Here is a 25,506-nt window from a genome sequence, read left to right on the forward strand (position 1 = left end):
TTAGGTTTGATTAGCGGACCGCTACCGCGGATCCCCTAATCAAACCCTAAACCCTTTCCCTTGCTTCTCATTCGAAGGCGGCAAGACAAAAAGACACTAGAGGGGACGAGTGAACCCTTTTGGGGGCCGGGCATCCTAAAACGGGATTTAGGGGTTTAGGTTTGATTAGGCGGACCTCCAACCCTAAACCCTTACCGCGGATCCCCTAATCAAACCCTAAACCCTTTCCCTTTTTCTCATTCGAAGGCGGCAAGACAAAAAGACACCCTAGAGGGGCCGAGTGAACCCTTTTTTGGGGGGATCGTATCCTGTAAACGGGACGGCAAGACAAAAGGGTTTAGGTTGATTAGGCGGACGCCACCGCGGATCCCCTAATCAAACCCTAAACCCTTTCCTCGTTTGTCATTCGAAGGCGGCAAGACAAAAAGACACCCTAGAGGGACGAGTGAACCCTTTTTGGGGGCCGTATCCTAAAACGGGAAAGGGTTTAGGGTTTGATTAGGCGGATCGTCACCGCGGATCCCCTAATCAAACCCTAAACCCTTTCCCTTGCTTGTCATTCGAAGGCGGCAAGACAAAAAGACACCCTCGAGGGGACGAGTGAACTTTTTTGGGGGAAGGGTATCCTAAAACGGGACGGGAAAGGGTTTAGGGTTTGATTAGGCGGACCGCACCGCCGATCCCCATAATCAAACCCTAAACCCTTTCCCTTGCTTCTCATTTGAAGGCGGCAAGACAAAAAGACACCCTAGAGGGGCCGAGTGAACCTTTTTGGGGGCCGGTATCCTAAAACGGGACGGGAAAGGGTTTAGGGTTTGATTAGGCGACCGCTACCGCGGATCCCCCTAATCAAACCCTAAACCCTTTCCCTCGCTTCTCATTCGAAGGCGGCAAGACAAAAAGACACCCTAGAGGGGCCGAGTGAACCCTTTTGGGGGGGCCGGGTATCCTAAAACGGGACGGGAAAGGGTTTAGGTTTGATTAGGCGGACCGCTACCGCGGATCCCCTAATCAAACCCTAAACCCTTTCCTTTGCTTGTCATTTGAAGGCGGCAAGACAAAAAGACACCCTAGAGGGGACGAGTGAACCCTTTTTTGGGGGCCGGGTATCCTAAAACGGGACGGGAAAGGGTTTAGGGTTTGATTAGGCGGACCGCCACCGCGGATCCCCCTAATCAAACCCTAAACCCTTTCCCTTGCTTCTCATTCGAAGGCGGCAAGACAAAAAGACACCCTAGAGGGGACGAGTGAACCTTTTTGGGGGGGGCCGGTATCCTAAAAACGGACGGGAAAGGGTTTAGGGTTTGATTAGGCGGACCGCCACCGCGGATCCCCCTAATCAAACCCTAAACCCTTTCCCTTGCTTCTCATTTGAAGGCGGCAAGACAAAAAGACACCCTAGAGGGGCCGAGTGAACCTTTTGGGGGCCGGTATCCTAAAACGGACGGGAAAGGGTTTAGGGTTTGATTAGGCGGACCGCCACTGCGGATCCCCCTAATCAAACCCTAAACCCTTTCCCTTGCTTCTCATTCGAAGGCGGCAAGACAAAAGACACCTAAGAGGGGCCGAGTGAACCTTTTTTCGGGGGCCGGTATCCTAAACGGGACGGAAAGGGTTTAGGGTTTGATTAGGCGGACCGCTACCGCGGATCCCCTAATCAAACCCTAAACCCTTTCCCTTGCTTCTCATTTGAAGGCGGCAAGACAAAAAGACACCCTAGAGGGGCCGAGTGAACCCTTTTGGGGGGCCGGGTATCCTAAAACGGGACGGGAAAGGGTTTAGGGTTTGATTAGGCGGACCGCTACCGCGGATCCCCCTAATCCAACCCTAAACCCTTTCCCTTGCTTCTCATTGGAAGGCGGCAAGACAAAAAGACACCCTAGAGGGGCCGAGTGAACCCTTCGGGGGGCCGGTATCCTAAAACGGACGGAAAGGGTTTAGGGTTTGATTAGGCGGATTGCCACCGCGGATCCCCTAATCAAACCCTAAACCCTTTCCCTTGCTTCTCATTTGAAGGCGGCAAGACAAAAAGACACCCTAGAGGGGCCGAGTGAACCCTTTGGGGGGGGGGGTATCCTAAAACGGGACGGGAAAGGGTTTAGGGTTTGATTAGGCGGACCGCTACCGCGGATCCCCTAATCAAACCCTAAACCCTTTCCTTGCTTCTCATTTGAAGGCGGCAAGACAAAAAGACACCCTAGAGGGGCCGAGTGAACCCTTTTTGGGGGGCCGGTATCCTAAAACGGGACGGGAAAGGGTTTAGGGTTTGATTAGGCGGACGCTCAACCGTGATCCCCTAATCAAACCCTAAACCCTTTCCTTGCTTCTCATTCGAGGCGGCAAGACAAAAAGACACCCTAGAGGGGCCGAGTGAACCTTTTGGGGGGCCGGTATCCAAAACGGGATTTAGGGTGGTTTGTGGTTTGATTAGGCGGATCCGCCATCGCGGATCCCCCTAATCAAACCCTAAACCCTTTCCCTCGCTTCTCATTTGAAGGCGGCAAGACAAAAAGACACCCTAGAGGGGCCGAGTGAACCCTTTTGGGGGCCGGTATCCTAAAAACGGGACGGAAAGGGTTTAGTGGTTTGATTAGGCGGACCGCCACCGCGGATCCCCTAATCAAACCCTAAACCCTTTCCCTCGCTTCTCATTTGAAGGCGGCAAGACAAAAAGACACCCTAGAGGGGCCGAGTGAACCCTTTTTGGGGGCCGGGTATCCTAAAACGGATTTAGGGGAAAGGGTTTAGGTTTGATTAGGCGGACCGCCACCGCGGATCCCCTAATCAAACCCTAAACCCTTTCCCTCGCTTCTCATTTGAAGGCGGCAAGACAAAAAGACACCCTAGAGGGGCCGAGTGAACCTTTTTTGGGGGCCGGTATCAAAAAAACGGGGGGAAAGGGTTTAGGGTTTGATTTGGCGGACCGCCACTGGATCCCCCTAATCAAACCCTAAACCCTTTCCCCTCGCTTCTCATTCGAAGGCGGCAAGACAAAAAGACACCCTAGAGGGGCCGAGTGAACCCTTTTTGGGGGCCGGGTATCCTAAAACGGGACGGGAAAGGGTTTAGGTTTGATTAGGCGGACCGCTACCGCGGATCCCCTAATCAAACCCTAAACCCTTTCCCTTGCTTCTCATTGAAGGCGGCAAGACAAAAAGACACCCTAGAGGGGCCGAGTGAACCCTTTTTGGGGGCCGGGTATCCTAAAACGGGACGGGAAAGGGTTTAGGGTTTGATTAAAGGACCGCCACCGCGGATCCCCTAATCAAACCCTAAACCCTTTCCCTTGCTTCTCATTTGAAGGCGGCAAGACAAAAAGACACCTAGAGGGGCGAGTGAACCCTTTTTTGGGGGGCCGGTATCCTAAAACGGGACGGGAAAGGGTTTAGGGTTTGATTAGCGGACCGCTACCGTGGATCCCCCTAATCAAACCCTAAACGCTTTCCCTTGCTTCTCAATTGAAGGCGGCAAGACAAAAAGACACCCTAGAGGGGACGAGTGAACCCTTTTTGGGGGCCGGGTATCCTAAAACGGGACGGGAAAGGGTTTAGGGTTTGATTAGGCGGACCGCCACCGTGGATCCCCCTAATAAAACCCTAAACCCTTTCCTTGCTTCTCATTCAAAGGCGGCAAGACAAAAAGACACCGTAGAGGGGCCGAGTGAACCCTTTTTGGGGGCCGGGTATCCTAAAACGGGACGGGAAAGGGTTTAGGGTTTGATTAGGCGGACCGCCACCGCGGATCCCCCTAATCAAACCCTAAACCCTTTCCCTTGCTTCTCATTTGAAGGCGGCAAGACAAAAAGACAACCTAGAGGGGACGAGTGAACCCTTTTTTGGGGGGCCGGGTATCCTAAAACGGGACGGGAAAGGGTTTAGGGTTTGATTAGGCGGACGCTACCGCGGATCCACCTAATCAAACCCTAAACCCTTTCCCTTGCTTCTCATTCGAAGGCGGCAAGACAAAAAGACACCCTAGAGGGGACGAGTGAACCCTTTTTGGGGGCACCGGGTATCCTAAAACGGACGGAAAGGGTTTAGGTTTGATTAGGCGGACCGCCACCGCGGATCCCCCTAATCAAACCCTAAACCCTTTCCCTTGCTTCTCATTCGAAGGCGGCAAGACAAAAAGACACCCTAGAGGGGACGAGTGAACCCTTTTCGGGGGGGACCGGGTATCCTAAAACGGGACGGAAAGGGTTTAGGGTTTGATTAGGCGGACCGCTACCGCGGATCCCCCTATCAAACCCTAAACCCTTTCCCTTGCTTCTCATTGAAGGCGGCAAGACAAAAAGACACCCTAGAGGGGCCGAGTGAACCCTTTTTTGGGGGCCGGTATCCTAAAACGGGACGGGAAAGGGTTTAGGGTTGAATTAGGCGGACCGCTACCGCGGATCCCCCTAATCAAACCCTAAACCCTTTCCCTTGCTTCTCATTGAAGGCGGCAAGACAAAAAGACACCCTAGAGGGGACGAGTGAACCCTTTTTGGGGGGGCCGGGTATCCTAAAACGGGACGGGAAAGGGTTTAGGGTTTGATTAGGCGGACCGCCACCGCGGATCCCCCTAATCAAACCCTAAACCCTTTCCTTGCTTCTCATTTGAAGGCGGCAAGACAAAAAGACACCCTAGAGGGGCCGAGTGAACCCTTTTGGGGGCCGGTATCCTAAAACGGGACGGAAAGGGTTTAGGGTTTGATTCAAACCCTAACCCTTTCCGGATCAAGACAAAAGAACCGCGGATCCCCTAATCAAACCCTAAACCCTTTCCCTTGCTTCTCATTAGAAGGCGGCAAGACAAAAAGACACCCTAGAGGGGACGAGTGAACCCTTTTTTGGGGGCCGGGTATCCTAAAACGGGACGGGAAAGGGTTTAGGGTTTGATTAGGCGGACCGCCACCGCGGATCCCCCTAATCAAACCCTAAACCCTTTCCCTCGCTTCTCATTTGAAGGCGGCAAGACAAAAAGACACCCTAGAGGGGCCGAGTGAACCCTTTTCGGGGGGGGCGGTATCCTAAAACGGGACGGAAAGGGTTTAGGGTTTGATTAGGCGGACTGCTACCGCGGATCCCCTAATCAAACCCTAAACCCTTTCCCTTGCTTCTCATTAGAAGGCGGCAAGACAAAAAGACACACTAGAGGGGACGAGTGAACCCTTTTTGGGGGCCGGTATCCTAAAACGGGACGGGAAAGGGTTTAGGGTTTGATTAGGCGGACCGCTACCGCGGATCCCCCTAATCAAACCCTAAACCCTTTCCCTTGCTTCTCATTGAAAGGCGGCAAGACAAAAAGACACCCTAGAGGGGCCGAGTGAACCTTTTTGGGGGGGAACGGGTATCCTAAAACGGGACGGGAAAGGGTTTAGGGTTTGATTAGGCGGACCGCTACCGCGGATCCCCCTAATCAAACCCTAAACCCTTTCCCTTGCTTCTCATTCGAAGGCGGCAAGACAAAAAGACACCCTAGAGGGGACGAGTGAACCTTTTTGGGGGCCGGTATCCTAAAACCTTGGGGATTTAAAGGGTTTATGGTTTGATTAGGCGGACCGCCACCGCGGATCCCCTAATCAAACCCTAAACCCTTTCCTTGCTTCTCATTTGAAGGCGGCAAGACAAAAAGACACCCTAGAGGGGCCGAGTGAACCCTTTTTGGGGGCCGGGTATCCTAAAACGGGACGGGAAAGGGTTTATGGTTTGATTAGGCGGACCGCAACCGCGGATCCCCCTAATCAAACCCTAAACCCTTTCCTTGCTTCTCATTCGAAGGCGGCAAGACAAAAAGACACCCTAGAGGGGACGAGTGAACCCTTTTGGGGGCCGGTATCCTAAAATGGGACGGGAAAGGGTTTAGGGTTTGATTAGGCGGACGCCACCGCGGATCCCCTAATCAAACCCTAAACCCTTTTCCTTGCTTCTCATTCGAAGGCGGCAAGACAAAAAGACACCCTAGAGGGGACGAGTGAACCCTTTTTGGGGGGGCCGGGTATCCTAAAACGGACGGAAAGGGTTTAGGTTTGATTAGGCGGACGCCACCGCGGATCCCCTAATCAAACCCTAAACCCTTTTCCTGGTTTCTCATTTGAAGGCGGCAAGACAAAAAGACACCCTAGAGGGACAAGTGAACCCTTTTTGGGGGGCCGGTATCCTAAAACGGACGGGAAAGGGTTTAGGTTTGATTAGGCGGACCGCCACCGCGGATCCCCCTAATCAAACCCTAAACCCTTTCCCTTGCTTCTCATTCGAAGGCGGCAAGACAAAAAGACACCCTAGAGGGGACGAGTGAACCCTTTTTGGGGGCCGGTAACGGATCCTCCTAATCAAACCCTAAACCCTTTCCTTGCTTGTCATTGAAGGCGGTAAGACAAAAAGACTAGAGGGGAAAGGGTTTAGGGTTTGATTAGGCGGACCGCTACCGCGGATCCCCTAATCAAACCCTAAACCCTTTCCCTTGCTTCTCATTCGAAGGCGCCAAGACAAAAAGACACCCTAGAGGGGACGAGTGAACCCTTTTTTGGGGGGCCGGGTATCCTAAAACGGACGGGAAAGGGTTTAGGGTTTGATTAGGCGGACCGCTACCGCGGATCCCCTAATCAAACCTTAAACCCTTTCCCTTGCTTCTCATTCGAAGGCGGCAAGACAAAAAGACACCCTAGAGGGGACGAGTGAACTCTTTTTTGGGGGGCCGGGTATCCTAAAACGGGACGGGAAAGGGTTTAGGGTTTGATTAGGCGGACCGCTACCGCGGATCCCCATAATCAAACCCTAAACCCTTTCCCTTGCTTCTCATTCGAAGGCGGCAAGACAAAAAGACACCCTAGAGGGGACGAGTGAACCTTTTCGGGGGGCCGGTATCCTAAAACGGGACGGAAAGGGTTTAGGTTTTGATTAGGCGGACCGCTACCGCGGATCCCCTAATCAAACCCTAAACCCTTTCCCTTGCTTGTCATTCGAAGGCGGCAAGACAAAAAGACACCCTAGAGGGGACGAGTGAACCCTTTTTGGGGGGACCGGGTATCCTAAAACGGGATGGGAAAGGGTTTAGGGTTTGATTAGGCGGACCACTACCGCGGATCCCCCTAATCAAACCCTAAACCCTTTCCCTTTCTTCTCATTTGAAGGCGGCAAGACAAAAAGACACCCTAGAGGGGCCGAGTGAACCCTTTTGGGGGACCGGGTATCCTAAAACGGGACGGGGAATTTTAGGGTTTAGGGTTTGATTAGGCGGACGCCACCGCGGATCCCCCTATTCAAACCCTAAACCCTTTCCCTTGCTTCTCATTGAAGGCGGCAAGACAAAAAGACACCCTAAAGGGGACGAGTGAACCCTTTTTTGGGGGGCCGGGTATCCTAAAACGGGACGGAAAGGGTTTAGAGTTTGATTAGGCGGACCGCACCGCGGATCCCACTAATCAAACCCTAAACCCTTTCCCTTACTTCTCATTCGAAGGCGGCAAGACAAAAAGACACCCAAGAGGGGACGAGTGAACCCTTTTTGGGGGGGCGGGGTATCCTAAAACGGGACGGGAAAGGGTTTAGGTTTGATTAGGCGGACCGCTACCGCGGATCCCCCTAATCAAACCCTAAACCTTTCCTGGTTTTCATTTGAAGGCGGCAAGACAAAAAGACACCCTAGAGGGGACGAGTGAACCCTTTTTGGAGGGCCGGTATCCTAAAACGGGACGGGAAAGGGTTTAGGGTTTGATTAGGCGGACCGCCACCGCGGATCCCCCTAATCAAACCCTAAACCCTTTCCCTTGCTTCTCATTCGAAGGCGGCAAGACAAAAAGACACCCTAGAGGGGACGAGTGAACCCTTTTTGGGGGCCGGTATCCTAAAACGGGACGGGAAAGGGTTTAGGGTTTGATTAGGCGGACCGCCACCGCGGATCCCCCTAATCAAACCCTAAACCCTTTCCCTTGGTTGTCATTCGAAGGCGGCAAGACAAAAAGACACCCTAGAGGGGACGAGTGAACCCTTTTTTGGGGGCCGGTATCCTAAATTCTGGGACGGGAAAGGGTTTAGGGTTTGATTAGGCGGACGCTACCGCGGATCCACCTAATCAAACCCTAAACCCTTTCCCCTGCTTCTCATTCAAGGCAACAATACAAAAAGACACCCTAGAGGGGACGAGTGAAACCTTTTTTGGGGGCCGGGTATCCTAAAACGGGACGGGAAAGGGTTTAGGGTTTGATTAGGCGGACCGCTACCACGGATCCCACTAATCAAACCCTAAACCCTTTCCCTTGCTTCTCATTCGAAGGCGGCAAGACAAAAAGACACCCTAGAGGGGACGAGTGAACTCTTTTTGAGGGGGGCCGGGGCCGGTATCCTAAAACGGGACGGGGAAAGGGTTTAGGGTTTGATTAGGCGGACCGCTACCGCGGATCCCCTAATCAAACCCTAAACCCTTTCCCTTGCTTCTCATTCAAAGGCGGCAAGACAAAAAGACACCCTAGAGGGGACGAGTGAACCCTTTTTGGGGGCCGGTATCCTAAAACGGACGGAAAGGGTTTAGGGTTTGATTAGGCGGACCGCCACCACAGATCCCCCTAATCAAACCCTAAACCCTTTCCCTTGGTTGTCATTCGAAGGCGGCAAGACAAAAGACACCCTAGAGGGGACGAGTGAACCCTTTTTTGGGGGGCCGGTATCCTAAAACGAGAAGGAAAGGGTTTAGGGTTTGATTAGCGGACCGCCACCGCGGATCCCCTAATCAAACCCTAAACCCTTTCCCTGCTTCTCATTCGAAGGCGGCAAGACAAAAAGACACCCTAGAGGGACGAGTGAACCCTTTTTTGGGGGACCGGGTATCCTAAAACGGGATTTTAGGGTTTAGGGTTTGATTAAGCGGACCGCTACCGCGGATCCCCCTAATCAAACCGTAAACCCTTTCTCTTGGTTTTCATTCGAAGGCGGCAAGACAAAAAGACACCCTAGAGGGGACGAGTGAACCCTTTTTTGGGGGGCCGGGTATCCTAAAACGAGAAGGGAAAGGGTTTTGGGTTTGATTAGGCGGACCGCTACCGCGGATCCCCCTAATCAAACCCTAAACCTTTCCCTGCTTCTCATTCAAGGCGGCAAGACAAAAAGACACCCTAGAGGGGACGAGTGAACCCTTTTTTGGGGGCCGTGTATCCTAAACGGGACGGAACGGTTTAGAGTTTGATTAGGCGACCGCTACCGCGGATCCCACTAATCAAACCCTAAACCCTTTCCCTTGCTTCTCATTCGAAGGCGGCAAGACAAAAAGACACCCTAGAGGGGACGAGTGAACCCTTTTTTGGGGGGCCGGGTATCCTAAAACGGGACGGGAAAGGGTTTAGGGTTTGATTAGGCGGACCGCTACCACGGATCCCCCTAATCAAACCCTAAACCCTTTCCCTTGGTTGTCATTCGAAGGCGGCAAGACAAAAAGACACCCTAGAGGGGACGAGTGAACCCTTTTTTGGGGGCCGGGTATCCTAAAACGGGACGGGAAAGGGTTTAGGGTTTGATTAGGCGGACCGCTACCACGGATCCCCTAATCAAACCCTAAACCCTTTCCCTTGGTTTTCATTCGAAGGCGGCAAGACAAAAAGACACCCTAGAGGGGACGAGTGAACCCTTTTTTGGGGGCCGGGTATCCTAAAACGAGAAGGAAAGGGTTTTGGGTTTGATTAGGCGGACCGCCACCGCGGATCCCCTAATCAAACCCTAAACCCTTTCCCTTGCTTCTCATTCGAAGGCGGCAAGACAAAAAGACACCCTAGAGGGGACGAGTGAACCCTTTTTGGGGGCCGGTATCCTAAAACGGGACGGGAAAGGGTTTAGGGTTTGATTAGGCGGACCGCTACCGCGGATCCCCTAATCAAACCCTAAACCCTTTCCCTTGGTTTTCATTCGAAGGCGGCAAGACAAAAAGACACCCTAGAGGGGACGAGTGAACCCTTTTTGGGGGCCGATTATCCTAAACGGGACGGGAAAGGGTTTAGGGTTTGATTAGGCGGACCGCTACCGCGGATCCCCTAATCAAACCCTAAACCCTTTCCCTTGCTTCTCATTCGAAGGCGGCAAGACCAAAAGACACCCTAGAGGGGACGAGTGAACCCTTTTTTGGGGGCCGTGTATCCTAAAACGGGACGGGAAAGGGTTCAGGGTTTGATTAGGCGGACGCCACCGCGGATCCCCTAATCAAACCCTAAACCCTTTCCCTTGCTTCTCATTCGAAGGCGGCAAGACAAAAAGACACCCTAAAGGGGACGAGTGAACCCTTTTTTGGGGGGCCGGGTATCCTAAAACGGGACGGAAAAGGGTTTAGAGTTTGATTAGGCGAACCGCTACCGCGGATCCCACTAATCAAACCCTAAACCCTTTCCCTTGGTTGTCATTCGAAGGCGGCAAGACAAAAAGACACCCTAGAGGGGAAGAGTGAACCCTTTTTTGGGGGGCCGGGTATCCTAAAACGGGACGGGAAAGGGTTTAGGGTTTGATTAGGCGGACCGCTACCGCGGATCCCCCTAATCAAACCCTAAACCCTTTCCCTTGCTTCTCATTCGAAGGCGGCAAGACAAAAAGACACCCTAGAGGGGACGAGTGAACCCTTTTTTGGGGGGCCGGGTATCCTAAAACGGGACGGGAAAGGGTTTAGGGTTTGATTAGGCAGACCGCTACCGCGGATCCTCCTAATCAAACCCTAAACCCTTTCCCTTGGTTGTCATTCGAAGGCGGCAAGACAAAAAGACACCCTAGAGGGGACGAGTGAACCCTTTTTTTGGGGGCCGGGTATACTAAACGGGACGGAAAGGGTTTAGGGTTTGATTAGGCGGACCGCTACCGCGGATCCCCTAATCAAACCCTAAACCCTTTCCCCAGCTTCTCATTCGAAGGCAACAATACAAAAAGACACCCTAGAGGGGACGAGTGAAACCTTTTTTGGGGGGCCGGGTATCCTAAAACGGGACGGGAAAGGGTTTAGGGTTTGATTAGGCGGACCGCTACCTCGGATCCCACTAATCAAACCCTAAACCCTTTCCCTTGCTTCTCATTCGAAGGCGGCAAGACAAAAAGACACCCTAGAGGGGACGAGTGAACTCTTTTTTGAGGGGCCGGGGCCGGGTATCCTAAAACGGGACGGGAAAGGGTTTAGGGTTTGATTAGGCAGACCGTTACCGCGGATCCCCCTAATCAAACCCTAAACCCTTTCCCTTGCTTCTCATTCGAAGGCGGCAAGACAAAAAGACACCCTAGAGGGGACGAGTGAACCCTTTTTTAGGGGGCCGGGTATCTTAAAACGGGACGGGAAAGGGTTTAGGTTTTGATTAGGCGGACCGCTACCGCGGATCCCCCTAATCAAACCCTAAACCCTTTCCCTTGGTTGTCATTCGAAGGCGGCAAGACAAAAAGACACCCTAGAGGGGACGAGTGAACCCTTTTTTGGGGGGCCGGGTATCCTAAAACGGGACGGGAAAGGGTTTAGGGTTTGATTAGGCGGACCACTACCGCGAATCCCCCTAATCAAACCCTAAACCCTTTCCCTTTCTTCTCATTCGAAGGCGGCAAGACAAAAAGACACCCTAGAGGGGACGAGTGAACCCTTTTTTGGGGGGCCGGGTATCCTAAAACGGGACGGGAAAGGGTTTAGGGTTTGATTAGGCGGACCGCACCGCGGATCCCCTATTCAAACCCTAAACCCTTTCCCTTGCTTCTCATTCAAAGGCGGCAAGACAAAAAGACACCCTAAAGGGGCCGAGTGAACCCTTTTTTGGGGGGGGGGGTATCCTAAAACGGGACGGGAAAGGGTTTAGAGTTTGATTAAAGGACCGCCACCGCGGATCCCACTAATCAAACCCTAAACCCTTTCCCTTACTTCTCATTCGAAGGCGGCAAGACAAAAAGACACCCAAGAGGGGACGAGTGAACCCTTTTTTGGGGGGCCGGGTATCCTAAACGGGACGGGAAAGGGTTTAGGGTTTGATTAGGCGGACCGCTACCGCGGATCCCACTAATCAAACCCTAAACCTTTTCCGTTGGTTTTCATTCGAAGGCGGCAAGACAAAAAGACACCCTAGAGGGGACGAGTGAACCCTTTTTTGGGGGGCCGGGTATCCTAAAACGGGACGGGAAAGGGTTTAGGGTTTGATTAGGCGGACCGCTACCGCGGATCCCCCTAATCAAACCCTAAACCCTTTCCCTTGCTTCTCATTCGAAGGCGGCAAGACAAAAAGACACCCTAGAGGGGACGAGTGAACCCTTTTTTGGGGGGCCGGGTATCCTAAAACGGGACGGGAAAGGGTTTAGGGTTTGATTAGGCAGACCGCTACCGCGGATCCTCCTAATCAAACCCTAAACCCTTTCCCTTGGTTGTCATTCGAAGGCGGCAAGACAAAAAGACACCCTAGAGGGGACGAGTGAACCCTTTTTTTGGGGGCCGGGTATACTAAACCGGGACGGGAAAGGGTTTAGGGTTTGATTAGGCGGACCGCTACCGCGGATCCCCCTAATCAAACCCTAAACCCTTTCCTTGCCTTCTCATTCAAGGCAACAATACAAAAAGACACCCTAGAGGGGACGAGTGAAACCTTTTTTGGGGGCCGGGTATCCTAAAACGGGACGGGAAAGGGTTTAGGGTTTGATTAGGCGGACCGCTACCTCGGATCCCACTAATCAAACCCTAAACCCTTTCCCTTGCTTCTCATTCGAAGGCGGCAAGACAAAAAGACACCCTAGAGGGGACGAGTGAACTCTTTTTTGAGGGGGCCGGGTATCCTAAAACGGGACGGGAAAGGGTTTAGGGTTTGATTAGGCGGACCGCTACCGCGGATCCCCTAATCAAACCCTAAACCCTTTCCCTTGCTTCTCATTCAAAGGCGGCAAGACAAAAAGACACCCTAGAGGGGACGAGTGAACCCTTTTTGGGGGCCGTGTATCCTAAAACGGGACGGGAAAGGGTTTAGGGTTTGATTAGGCGGACCGCTACCACGGATCCCCCTAATCAAACCCTAAACCCTTTCCCTGGTTGTCATTCGAAGGCGGCAAGACAAAAAGACACCCTAGAGGGGACGAGTGAACCCTTTTTTGGGGGCCGGGTATCCTAAAACGAGACGGGAAAGGGTTTAGGGTTTGATTAGGCGGACCGCTACCGCGGATCCCCCTAATCAAACCCTAAACCCTTTCCCTTGCTTCTCATTCGAAGGCGGCAAGACAAAAAGACACCCTAGAGGGGTCGAGTGAACCCTTTTTGGGGGACCGGGTATCCTAAAACGGGACGGAAAAGGGTTTAGGGTTTGATTAGCGGACCGCCACCGCGGATCCCCCTAATCAAACCGTAAACCCTTTCTCTTGGTTTTCATTCGAAGGCGGCAAGACAAAAAGACACCCTAGAGGGGACGAGTGAACCCTTTTTTGGGGGGCCGGGTATCCTAAAACGAGAAGGGAAAGGTTTTAGGGTTTGATTAGGCGGACGCCACCGCGGATCCCCCTAATCAAACCCTAAACCCTTTCCCTTGCTTCTCATTCGAAGGCGGCAAGACAAAAAGACACCCTAGAGGGGACGAGTGAACCCTTTTTTGGGGGGCCGTGTATCCTAAACCGGGACGGGAAACGGTTTAGAGTTTGATTAGGCGAACCGCTACCGCGGATCCCACTAATCAAACCCTAAACCCTTTCCCTTACTTCTCATTCGAAGGCGGCAAGACAAAAAGACACCCTAGAGGGGACGAGTGAACCCTTTTTTGGGGGGCCGGGTATCCTAAAACGGGACGGGAAAGGGTTTAGGGTTTGATTAGGCGGACCGCTACCGCGGATCCCCCTAATCAAACCCTAAACCCTTTCCCTTGCTTCTCATTCGAAGGCGGCAAGACCAAAAGACACCCTAGAGGGGACGAGTGAACCCTTTTTTGGGGGGCCGTGTATCCTAACGGGATTTTAGGGTTTAGGGTTTGATTAGGCGGACCGCCACCGCGGATCCCCCTAATCAAACCCTAAACCCTTTCCCTTGCTTCTCATTCGAAGGCGGCAAGACAAAAAGACACCCTAAAGGGGACGAGTGAACCCTTTTCGGGGGGCCGGTATCCTAAACGGGACGGAAAAGGGTTTAGAGTTTGATTAGGCGACCGCTACCGCGGATCCCACTAATCAAACCCTAAACCCTTTCCTTGGTTGTCATTCGAAGGCGGCAAGACAAAAAGACACCCTAGAGGGGAAGAGTGAACCCTTTTTTGGGGGGACCGGGTATCCTAAACGGGACGGGAAAGGGTTTAGGGTTTGATTAGGCGGACCGCTACCGCGGATCCCCTAATCAAACCCTAAACCCTTTCCCTTGCTTCTCATTCGAAGGCGGCAAGACAAAAAGACACCCTAGAGGGGACGAGTGAACCTTTTTTTGGGGGCCGGGTATCCTAAAACGGGACGGGAAAGGGTTTAGGGTTTGATTAGGCGGACCGCTACCGCGGATCCCCCTAATCAAACCCTAAACCCTTTCCCTTGGTTTTCATTCGAAGGCGGCAAGACAAAAAGACACCCTAGTGGGGACGAGTGAACCCTTTTTTGGGGGGCCGGGTATCCTAAAACGGGACGGGAAAGGGTTTAGGGTTTGATTAGGCGGACCGCTACCGCGGATCCCCCTAATCAAACCCTAAACCCTTTCCCTTGCTTCTCATTCGAAGGCGGCAAGACAAAAAGACACCCTAGAGGGGACGAGTGAACCCTTTTTGGGGGCCGTGTATCCTAAAACGGGACGGGAAAGGGTTTAGGTTTGATTAGGCGGACCGCTACCGCGGATCCCCCTAATCAAACCCTAAACCCTTTCCCTTGGTTGTCATTCGAAGGCGGCAAGACAAAAGACACCCTAGAGGGGACGAGTGAACCCTTTTTTGGGGGGCCGGGTATCCTAAAACGAGAAGGGAAAGGGTTTAGGGTTTGATTAGGCGGACCGCTACCGCGGATCCCCCTAATCAAACCCTAAACCCTTTCCCTTGCTTCTCATTCGAAGGCGGCAAGACAAAAAGACACCCTAGAGGGGACGAGTGAACCCTTTTTTGGGGGGCCGGGTATCCAAAAACGGGACGGGAAAGGGTTTAGGGTTTGATTAAGCGGACGCCACCGCGGATCCCCTAATCAAACCGTAAACCCTTTCTCTTGGTTTTCATTCGAAGGCGGCAAGACAAAAAGACACCCTAGAGGGGACGAGTGAACCCTTTTTGGGGGCACCGGGTATCCTAAAACGGGAAGGGAAAGGGTTTAGGGTTTGATTAGGCGGACCGCTACCGCGGATCCCCCTAATCAAACCCTAAACCCTTTCCTTGGTTTTCATTCGAAGGCCGGAAGACAAAAAGACACCCTAGAGGGGACGAGTGAACCCTTTTTTTGGGGGGCCGGGTATCCTAAAACGGGACGGGAAAGGGTTTAGGGTTTGATTAGGCGGACCGCTACCACGGATCCCCTAATCAAACCCTAAACCCTTTCCCTTGGTTTTCATTCGAAGGCGGCAAGACAAAAAGACACCCTAGAGGGGACGAGTGAACCCTTTTTTGGGGGCCGGGTATCCTAAAACGAGAAGGAAGGGTTTTGGGTTTGATTAGGCGGACGCACCGCGGATCCCCTAATCAAACCCTAAACCCTTTCCCTCGCTTCTCATTCAAAGGCGGCAAGACAAAAAGACACCCTAGAGGGGACGAGTGAACCCTTTTTTGGGGGCCGGGTATCCTAAAACGGGACGGGAAAGGGTTTAGGGTTTGATTAGGCGGACCGCTACCGCGGATCCCCCTAATCAAACCCTAAACCCTTTCCCTTGCTTCTCATTCGAAGGCGGCAAGACCAAAAGACACCCTAGAGGGGACGAGTGAACCCTTTTTTGGGGGGCCGTGTATCCTAAAACGGGACGGGAAAGGGTTTAGGGTTTGATTAGGCGGACCGCTACCGCGGATCCCCCTAATCAAACCCTAAACCCTTTCCCTTGCTTCTCATTCGAAGGCGGCAAGACAAAAAGACACCCTAAAGGGGACGAGTGAACCCTTTTTGGGGGGACCGGGTATCCTAAAACGGGACGGGAAAGGGTTTAGGGTTTGATTAGGCGAACCGCTACCGCGGATCCCACTAATCAAACCCTAAACCCTTTCCCTTGGTTGTCATTCGAAGGCGGCAAGACAAAAAGACACCCTAGAGGGGAAGAGTGAACCCTTTTTTGGGGGGCCGGGTATCCTAAAACGGGACGGGAAAGGGTTTAGGGTTTGATTAGGCGGACCGCTACCGCGGATCCCCCTAATCAAACCCTAAACCCTTTCCTTGCTTCTCATTCGAAGGCGGCAAGACAAAAAGACACCCTAGAGGGGACGAGTGAACCCTTTTTGGGGGGGCCGGGTATCCTAAAACGGGACGGGAAAGGGTTTAGGGTTTGATTAGGCGGACCGCTACCGCGGATCCCCCTAATCAAACCCTAAACCCTTTCCCTTGGTTTTCATTCGAAGGCGGCAAGACAAAAAGACACCCTAGTGGGGACGAGTGAACCCTTTTTTGGGGGGCATGGGTATCCTAAAACAGGACGGGAAAGGGTTTAGGGTTTGATTAGGCGGACCGCTACCGCGGATCCCCTAATCAAACCCTAAACCCTTTCCCGTGCTTCTCATTCAAAGGCGGCAAGACAAAAAGACACCCTAGAGGGGACGAGTGAACCCTTTTTTGGGGGGCCGTGTATCCTAAAACGGGACGGGAAAGGGTTTAGGGTTTGATTAGGCGGACCGCTACCACGGATCCCCCTAATCAAACCCTAAACCCTTTCCCTTGGTTGTCATTCGAAGGCGGCAAGACAAAAGACACCCTAGAGGGGACGAGTGAACCCTTTTTTGGGGGGCCGGGTATCCTAAAACGAGAAGGGAAAGGGTTTAGGGTTTGATTAGGCGGACCGCTACCGCGGATCCCCCTAATCAAACCCTAAACCCTTTCCCTTGCTTCTCATTCGAAGGCGGCAAGACAAAAAGACACCCTAGAGGGGACGAGTGAACCCTTTTTTGGGGGGCCGGGTATCCTAAAACGGGACGGGAAAGGGTTTAGGGTTTGATTAAGCGGACCGCTACCGCGGATCCCCCTAATCAAACCGTAAACCCTTTCTCTTGGTTTTCATTCGAAGGCGGCAAGACAAAAAGACACCCTAGAGGGGACGAGTGAACCCTTTTTTGGGGGGCCGGGTATCCTAAAACGAGACGGGAAAGGGTTTAGGGTTTGATTAGGCGGACCGCTACCGCGGATCCCCCTAATCAAACCCTAAACCCTTTCCCTTGCTTCTCATTCGAAGGCGGCAAGACAAAAAGACACCCTAGAGGGGACGAGTGAACCCTTTTTTGGGGGGTCGTGTATCCTAAACCGGGACGGGAAAGGGTTTAGGGTTTTATTAGGCGGACCGCTACCGCGGATCCCCCTAATCAAACCCTAAACCCTTTCCCTTGCTTGTCATTCGAAGGCGGCAAGACAAAAAGACACCCTAGAGGGGACGAGTGAACCCTTTTTGAGGGGTAGGGTATCTTAAAACGGGACGGGAAAGGGTTTAGGGTTTGATTAGGCGGACCGCTACCGCGGATCCCCCTAATCAAACCCTAAACCCTTTCCCTTTCTTCTCATTCGAAGGCGGCAAGACAAAAAGACACCCTAGAGGGGACGAGTGAACCCTTTTTGGGGGGACCGGGTATCCTAAAACGGGACGGGAAAGGGTTTAGGGTTTGATTAGGCGGACCGCACCGCGGATCCCCTATTCAAACCCTAAACCATTTCCCTTGCTTCTCATTCGAAGGCGGCAAGACAAAAAGACACCCTAAAGGGGACGAGTGAACCCTTTTTTGGGGGGCCGGGTATCCTAAAACGGGACGGAAAAGGGTTTAGAGTTTGATTAGGCGAACCGCTACCGCGGATCCCACTAATCAAACCCTAAACCCTTTTCCTTACTTCTCATTCGAAGGCGGCAAGACAAAAAGACACCCTAGAGGGGACGAGTGAACCCTTTTTTGGGGGGCCGGGTATCCTAAAACGGGACGGGAAAGGGTTTAGGGTTTGATTAGGCGGACCGCTACCATGGATCCCCCTAATCAAACCCTAAACCCTTTCCCTTGGTTGTCATTCGAAGGCGGCAAGACAAAAAGACACCCTAGAGGGGACGAGTGAACCCTTTTTTGGGGGGCCGGGTATCCTAAAACGGGACGGGAAAGGGTTTAGGGTTTGATTAGGCGGACCGCTACCACGGATCCCCCTAATCAAACCCTAAACCCTTTCCCTTGGTTGTCATTCGAAGGCGGCAAGACAAAAAGACACCCTAGAGGGGACGAGTGAACCCTTTTTTGGGGGGCCGGGTATCCTAAAACGAGAAGGGAAAGGGTTTTGGGTTTGATTAGGCGGACCGCTACCGCGGATCCCCCTAATCAAACCCTAAACCCTTTCCCTTGCTTCTCATTCGAAGGCGGCAAGACAAAAAGACACCCTAGAGGGGCCGAGTGAACCCTTTTTGGGGGCCGGGTATCCTAAAACGGGACGGGAAAGGGTTTAGGGTTTGATTAGGCGGACCGCTACCGCGGATCCCCCTATTCAAACCCTAAACCCTTTCCCTTGCTTTTCATTCGAAGGCGGCAAGACAAAAAGACACCCTAGAGGGGACGAGTGAACCCTTTTTGGGGGCACCGGGTATCCTAAAACGGGACGGGAAAGGGTTTAGGGTTTGATTAGGCGGACCGCTACCGCGGATCCCCTAATCAAACCCTAAACCCTTTCCCTTGCTTCTCATTCGAAGGCGGCAAGACAAAAAGACACCCTAGAGGGGACGAGTGAACCCTTTTTTGGGAGGCCGTGTATCCTAAAACGGGACGGGAAAGGGTTTAGGGTTTGATTAGGCGGACCGCTACCGCGGATCCCCCTAATCAAACCCTAAACCCTTTCCCTGCTTCTCATTCGAAGGTGGCAAGACAAAAAGACACCCTAGAGGGGACGAGTGAGCCCTTTTGGGGGACGGGATTAAAATTAAAAAATGAGTATCTTAAAACGTGATGTGAAGGATTTATGGTTGCATTAGGCGACAGCGGTCCGCCTAGTTCAACCTCAAACCCATTCCCTTATTTTAAGAGGATAATCTTTGAAAGAAATGCGGGGTTAAAGCTTTGGTACATCGTTACATAGTAATATGGACATTTGTAAAATGTTGAAAGTACATTATAGTTTATCGGTCTTGTAATCGGCTTTACATTAGAAAGGGTCAATTCTAAACAGTTAAAGCTTAGGTAGATGATAATAATTTAGATTCAAATAAACGTTCATAATAAAGCGCTAATATGTTCGACAATAATACTTAATGAAAACGCATATGTTTCTAAACTTAACCGCATATTATAATTATACATAAATTAACATCAAAGTTCTTAATCCTTTTCGTTTATCGCAAACAGATGGATGAACACCGCTCTCACCCTCCAGCAAGTCCTCCTTTAGATGTCTCTTATAACCGTCTATTAATTCCATAGCCTTCACGATTGCTGGCCAAGGTATAGTATTTTCACCATCAAGAAGAGCATATGATTCTCATTGACAACCGTGACACCGATGAGAAACCGACGGTCCATGTCACCTCGTGGTACTGTTTTTGTCTATTAGCTTCAAGTTGTCGGGCTATCTTGTCTCTTTCAGCCGTGATAAACTTCATCTGCGCTTGACAATGTCCAAACCTCTGTTGTAATGACTTTTCATTCATTTCACTATGTCCGATTTCTCGTCGCTTCCCGATGTTCTTCTAATACTTCGTTTTTACCAAGCACCTCAATAAGATGTTGATCCAGTGAATCTCTTTCACGTTTCGTTTCAGCGAGATCATACTCAACGTTAGCGAGTTTTTGCTCGATATCCGACATTATTTCCACATTGGTAACCGAACTCATATTCTGGTTCAGGCAAAAAATAAACTTATTTTAAAAAGAGTGACAATAAACTTAAGGCAGTATGGGAAGTACCAACTTCAACCATATTTAAGGCTATACTGTAGGGTAAAACAAATTAACGTGGGCTTTCACATTGTATAATCATGCAAAGAGCAAACAATGTTATTGTGAAAACAGATTACAGCAAAAGGTAAAATAATCTTCTCCTGCAAATATTAAGCACATTGCCAGATTGAAATATCTACTAAACTTAATTTTTCCAAAACGTTCGAGCCACAAATGCAGTTTGATTTTCAGACCTGAAACAACTTTTAATTCATCTGGGGACTATAGTATATATTTCTTTTCACAAGATTAAAAAACATACTGATTAATCAAATAATACTTATAAACGAAATAATCTGAATGTTATATAGGCTACTATATTACATAAACCAGATCACCTTTTCAAGGGAGTGAAGACGTTTTCTATATGATTATTCCATAGATTTTGTAATTAGCACACTTGTTTAGACAAGTATTTATAGTGAGTTTTATATTTAAACTGATTTTGAAACAGTCTTGAATGGCTTTTGTAAGTATTTCTAATATTAATTAAATAGTATTGTGTCGTTTACTGTCATTAACATTCAATACATTTTTTATATATACTATATCAAAGTGCACAACAATATTTCCTATGAACATTATCAATAAAATAAATGTTCCTTTAAAGGCATGACAATGGACATCGGCAGGAATACATTAGATAGAAACATTTATTTGTATGAAATAAATTACCAGAGCATATTACAATTCCATTACTGCATTATTCTTGCAATAATATTTGATATACTTATTTACATGAAGATATGCATTTCTTTTGCAGGGAAAAAATAATAAGAACCAAAAAAAAAAAAAGAAAAAAGAAATTAGAGTACCTTTTTAAGGCAGTGAAGACGGTTTGTATGATTATTCCTTAGATTTTGTAATTACCACACTAGTTTAGGTAAGTATTTATAGTGAGTTTTATATATAAACTGCTTTGGATAAGAATAGGAGAAGTTACAATTTATGAGTGTAGTGTTATTTGTCTTTTCACATGCATTAGTTTACAACTTCCATTTGACACATGTCTCATTTAAGCAAATAATCATGAATAGTGGTGTCTTTTCACCTGAATTATTTTACAACTTGCATCTGAGAGTGTAATTATTAGATGCATTAATTTATATTATTTAATTTAAATGGTACATTGTTAATGCACGTAATGGACATTGTAAATACAGTGATGGGACAATTCTTTTCATGATGTATCGAAAATTCAAAAATTACAAAAGGTACTACGTCAATATAATGAAATATCATTAACAAATAAGAGAATGTACTTATATTCTTATATTCTGAATGGACATTGAAAATCAACAGTAGGTACAAGGGGTATGAGGTAAATATAAAACTTATACTCAAATGTACCTCAGCTGTTTATATATAGTATTACTCGGTTTGATTTAATAGAATAAAAGCAAGTTCGACCGCTGGTCGGGAAATTGACGTTGGGATAGAGTCAAAATCTTCTTCTTCACTGTCTACAACAACAAGATTTTCTAACTCGGGTGCCAAATGATATTGAAACAGGTGCAATGTCCTCCTTGTTAAGAGATTGTCTGTCAAGTAACAAAGACACCTTCGAAAAACCACTACATTATCCCTGGTAGTCGTTCTAACCCCAAATGAAATGCTTGTCTCGTAACCGCTTTCATATTCCTCTCTTAAACGGGCTTTCTCATTGTGTAAGATAAACATCTTAGCCCAACACTTGCATACTGCTTCCATGTTATGTTTGTCAGCTTGATTAACTTTTTGAAAGATTTGTAGCATGTAAGTTTCATCTTGTAGTACTGTGTTTTTTGCATAGTTATCCTCCACCCCTGCAATTATGGCGTCCTTCCCATTGAATAGTCATCCAAGCATTGTCTTCTTTGCATCAAGATGATGTGCAATGAATTGTTTTCTGTCTTCCTCTTCAGAATTTGTTACCAATCCCAAGCAAAATAATGACATGATTTGCTCGTAGATGATTTAAAATGGTTATGCCAAAATGTTCATTGGACGATAGCATTTAGAACATCATATTGTAAACTTTAAAAACACTATTAATTAAACGATGAACACTGTGAGCAATATTCGAAATTGAGTAAATTGTACAATTAGTATTTTAATTTACCTATTACTCGTATTTCATATGTTGTACACAATTTTCGTACTTGCCCCAATTATCCCAACACACGTAAAATCTCACACAATTGTAATCAATAAATAACATCCCATTAAACTTGACATGAACATCCAATTAAATTGAAAACGATGAAAATGTAACCAACAAAAGAGGCGTGATTTTCAGGTGATTTTGTCAATGATTTAAATCAACCAAGTATAATTACCTAAGAAATACACCAAAAGAATGGACGAAATTCAGGACAATTTAGTAAATGAACGTGATTACCTGGCAATGAAGAAGTATTGAAAACGAAGGTGGAGTATAACCAAAATTTATGGAGAAGTTACCTAATACTCCGTAGTTGAAAGAACTATTTTCTTTGGAAAGATTGTTTGAAAGAAGTATTCCTTTTATCTATTTTAGATTTACACCTAATTGTGTGTTTTATAATTGAACATAAATTGGCTATACTTCCATAATAGGGTATTATTAGGTCCACCCTAGATTTACGTGTGTTGGGGTTATTTGGGCAAGTAGGAAAATTGTGTGCAACATATGATATAGAAGTAATAGTTAAATTAAAATACTACGTACTAATTGTACATATTTACTCAATTTCGAATATTGCTATTAGTGTATACGGAGTATATTTTTTTGTTTTCCTTAAAATGAACATTCTTGTATTAAAATGACCACGCACGATATAAATTAATTGTATCAATTGTGAGATCCTAAAGCAAGAAAGTTACACAGGATGTAAAATTGTTTTCCTTAAAATGAACATTCTCGTATTAAAGCAAGAAGATCATTGATTTTGGTGAACATTTGTTTTCTTTAAAATGGACAACTGATCATTATAGAATGTACATTATAACAAGACCTTTGGTGAATGCACATCCAGTACAACTTCGATGTACATACGCCAAAGACCAAAAGTACAAAAGCAAACTAATAAATCATATTCAGGAACTATTTGTGAATGTCGTTACATGCTAATGCATGTCTAATAATCTTTGTTACGATGTTTGTTGTGCTCAATTGTTAGTAGCGTGCATAGGTACTTGAATCTCAAAGATTGTCAACGATCTCATCTCGCAAAAAAAAAAACATGAAATTAGAATTTAATAACCAACAAAATAACATTGATTTGTTCTAAATAAGTTACAATTAAAATGTAAAACTCACATCAATTTTGGACAGTCCACAGTCCCAAGTGGCTATTCCCATAAATGTTTCCATGTGCCTCATGGTGTAAATACCACAGTCAAAAATATTTCTGTTATTTCTCCATGGAAGCATTGCTATTGTAGGATCCATGCCCATTACTATATTACTTTTCTCCATAGTTGATTGATTTTCACCCAAAACCGTGCAAAAGCATCACCGTAACATAATAATAAAAATTAGACGAGATGAACCATAATATACATGAATTTACCAATGCAAGTGAACGATAATAATTCATAGTTGAGGAGAATGTAAATTTACCAGTTCAAGTACACTATCACCATACTCTTCTAAGACACTCCCCCTTCTAATGCGGTTGTCAAGAATAATGAGACATTTCCTTGGGTGTCGAAAAACGTACAACACAAAATGATTCTCAAGTGCAATAGGGAAGAAGAACTAGCATCAGGGAAAGAAACAATTGTAAGGTCACTGACAAACAAAGGTTAATTTCATGTTAAGTAATAGCACATTTTGAAAACTTTGACAAGACATTCACCGACTTCTATTTAAATAGACTACTACAAAGAATCTTGAATTTAATTTCAATTACTAAATGAAGTGAGGGACTCACTAGTTCAATGGATGGAAGATCAATCCACTCAAACTCATTTAATTCTACTTCGATGCGGCGCTTGAAAGGTTTGTAACGATGATCATCAATAGAAGCACTTGTGTTCTTCATTAATAACAACTGCACAATGAAGATAAAATTTTAGTAATGTGAAAATGTTGGAAATAGTAAACTGAAACACATGAAAACAATGACCAAACTTACATATGTAAGTGTACTAAAAAAGAATCGTGTGGGATTGGTTGGATTCCCATCCTTTTCTTTGTAGTTTAGATATGCCGACCAAGAATCTATGACAAAGCTTGAGATATAGTGATACGGTTTTAATGACAACAGTTGATCCCAACCAAGGACATTATTTTTGAACTCAAATAACGTATTACTGCACAAAAAACAGTAATAGAATTATGATTAGCAGCAGATATGTAAAGATGAACTATGTAAATGAATATAAAATATTAAATCTTCTATATGTAATTACCAACTGTTATCCACAGAGCCGTGGCCAGTGAACACATAATTTGAAATCTGATATTGCATTGATGTCAAAGGTATGAAGGGATTCGTGTCGTCAATAGCATCAAGGAGAGGTTCACAGGAAGGACTCTTACTAAAATGATATTGATTCCCTGTTTTCGGATATAAAGATGGACGATCGTAGACAATTTCTTTCTTTTTTACCCCGCTCCAGTGCTGCATAAACAGAAGAGTCCTCATCTTCCTGGGAACACACCTAAACCGAATGACACAAGCAGCGTTTGTAGGCGCATCCTTATTCCTTTCAAAGAATTAATTTTCTCACTTTACGAAGAGCCGCTATGTGTTTGCTAGCGTAGTGGGTCGTTTGTTGAAAACCTAGTCTGTTTGATATGACGTTTGAATTGGTGTTTCAGTTAAATGAGCAAGAATTTCTATCGGTGGCACTTTCGCATGACTTGTTCCTAAGGTAGCCCTAACAATGTCATGTTTGTCCCTCATGATCTGTTTAATGCGTGGCGTTACAAGATGGATCAACAATCCCATCTTCAATGAGGTGTCAGGAACATCAATCAACAAAGGATAAGAGGAGTTTTTTAAGATGCTACCCGAAGTGCGGCGAACTCTAAGACGATTAACAATCTCGTCTATTGTAGGGCATCGGCAACATCAATTATCGCAATGAGAAGAATATTTTTTGTCAACTGTTTGTAAAGTATGACAAATGCTAGGATGATGTACTACTCCTATTGTAGGACTGCTTCGAAACTTCAATTATCTCAGAGAAGAAGAGTCTGTGGTGAATCTTGATGGAGGTTGACAAACAAGAGGTGAATCGGGACTGATTTGCACAACCATAGTGACATCTGTGTACTTGATTTTAAATGTTGTTTTTTAAAAAAAAAAAAAAAAAAAAAAAAAATATAAGAAAAAAACATAAAGCCTTTAAAAATACAGATATCCGAGAAAGAACATGCTAAACATTAAGAAAGTACATGAAGAAAATACATCCTAAATATTAAGCCATAGCAAAGAACATCAAAATTATTAGGAAATAATGTGTACAAATTCTGACATATTAATATGAAGCACGGTATCCGAAAGTAAATGCTAAACATTAGTAACAAACTACATCAAAATCATTAGCAAACA

The sequence above is a fragment of the Silene latifolia genome, chromosome X, assembly GCF_048544455.1.
Source record: "Silene latifolia isolate original U9 population chromosome X, ASM4854445v1, whole genome shotgun sequence".
Lineage (NCBI taxonomy): Eukaryota > Viridiplantae > Streptophyta > Magnoliopsida > Caryophyllales > Caryophyllaceae > Silene > Silene latifolia.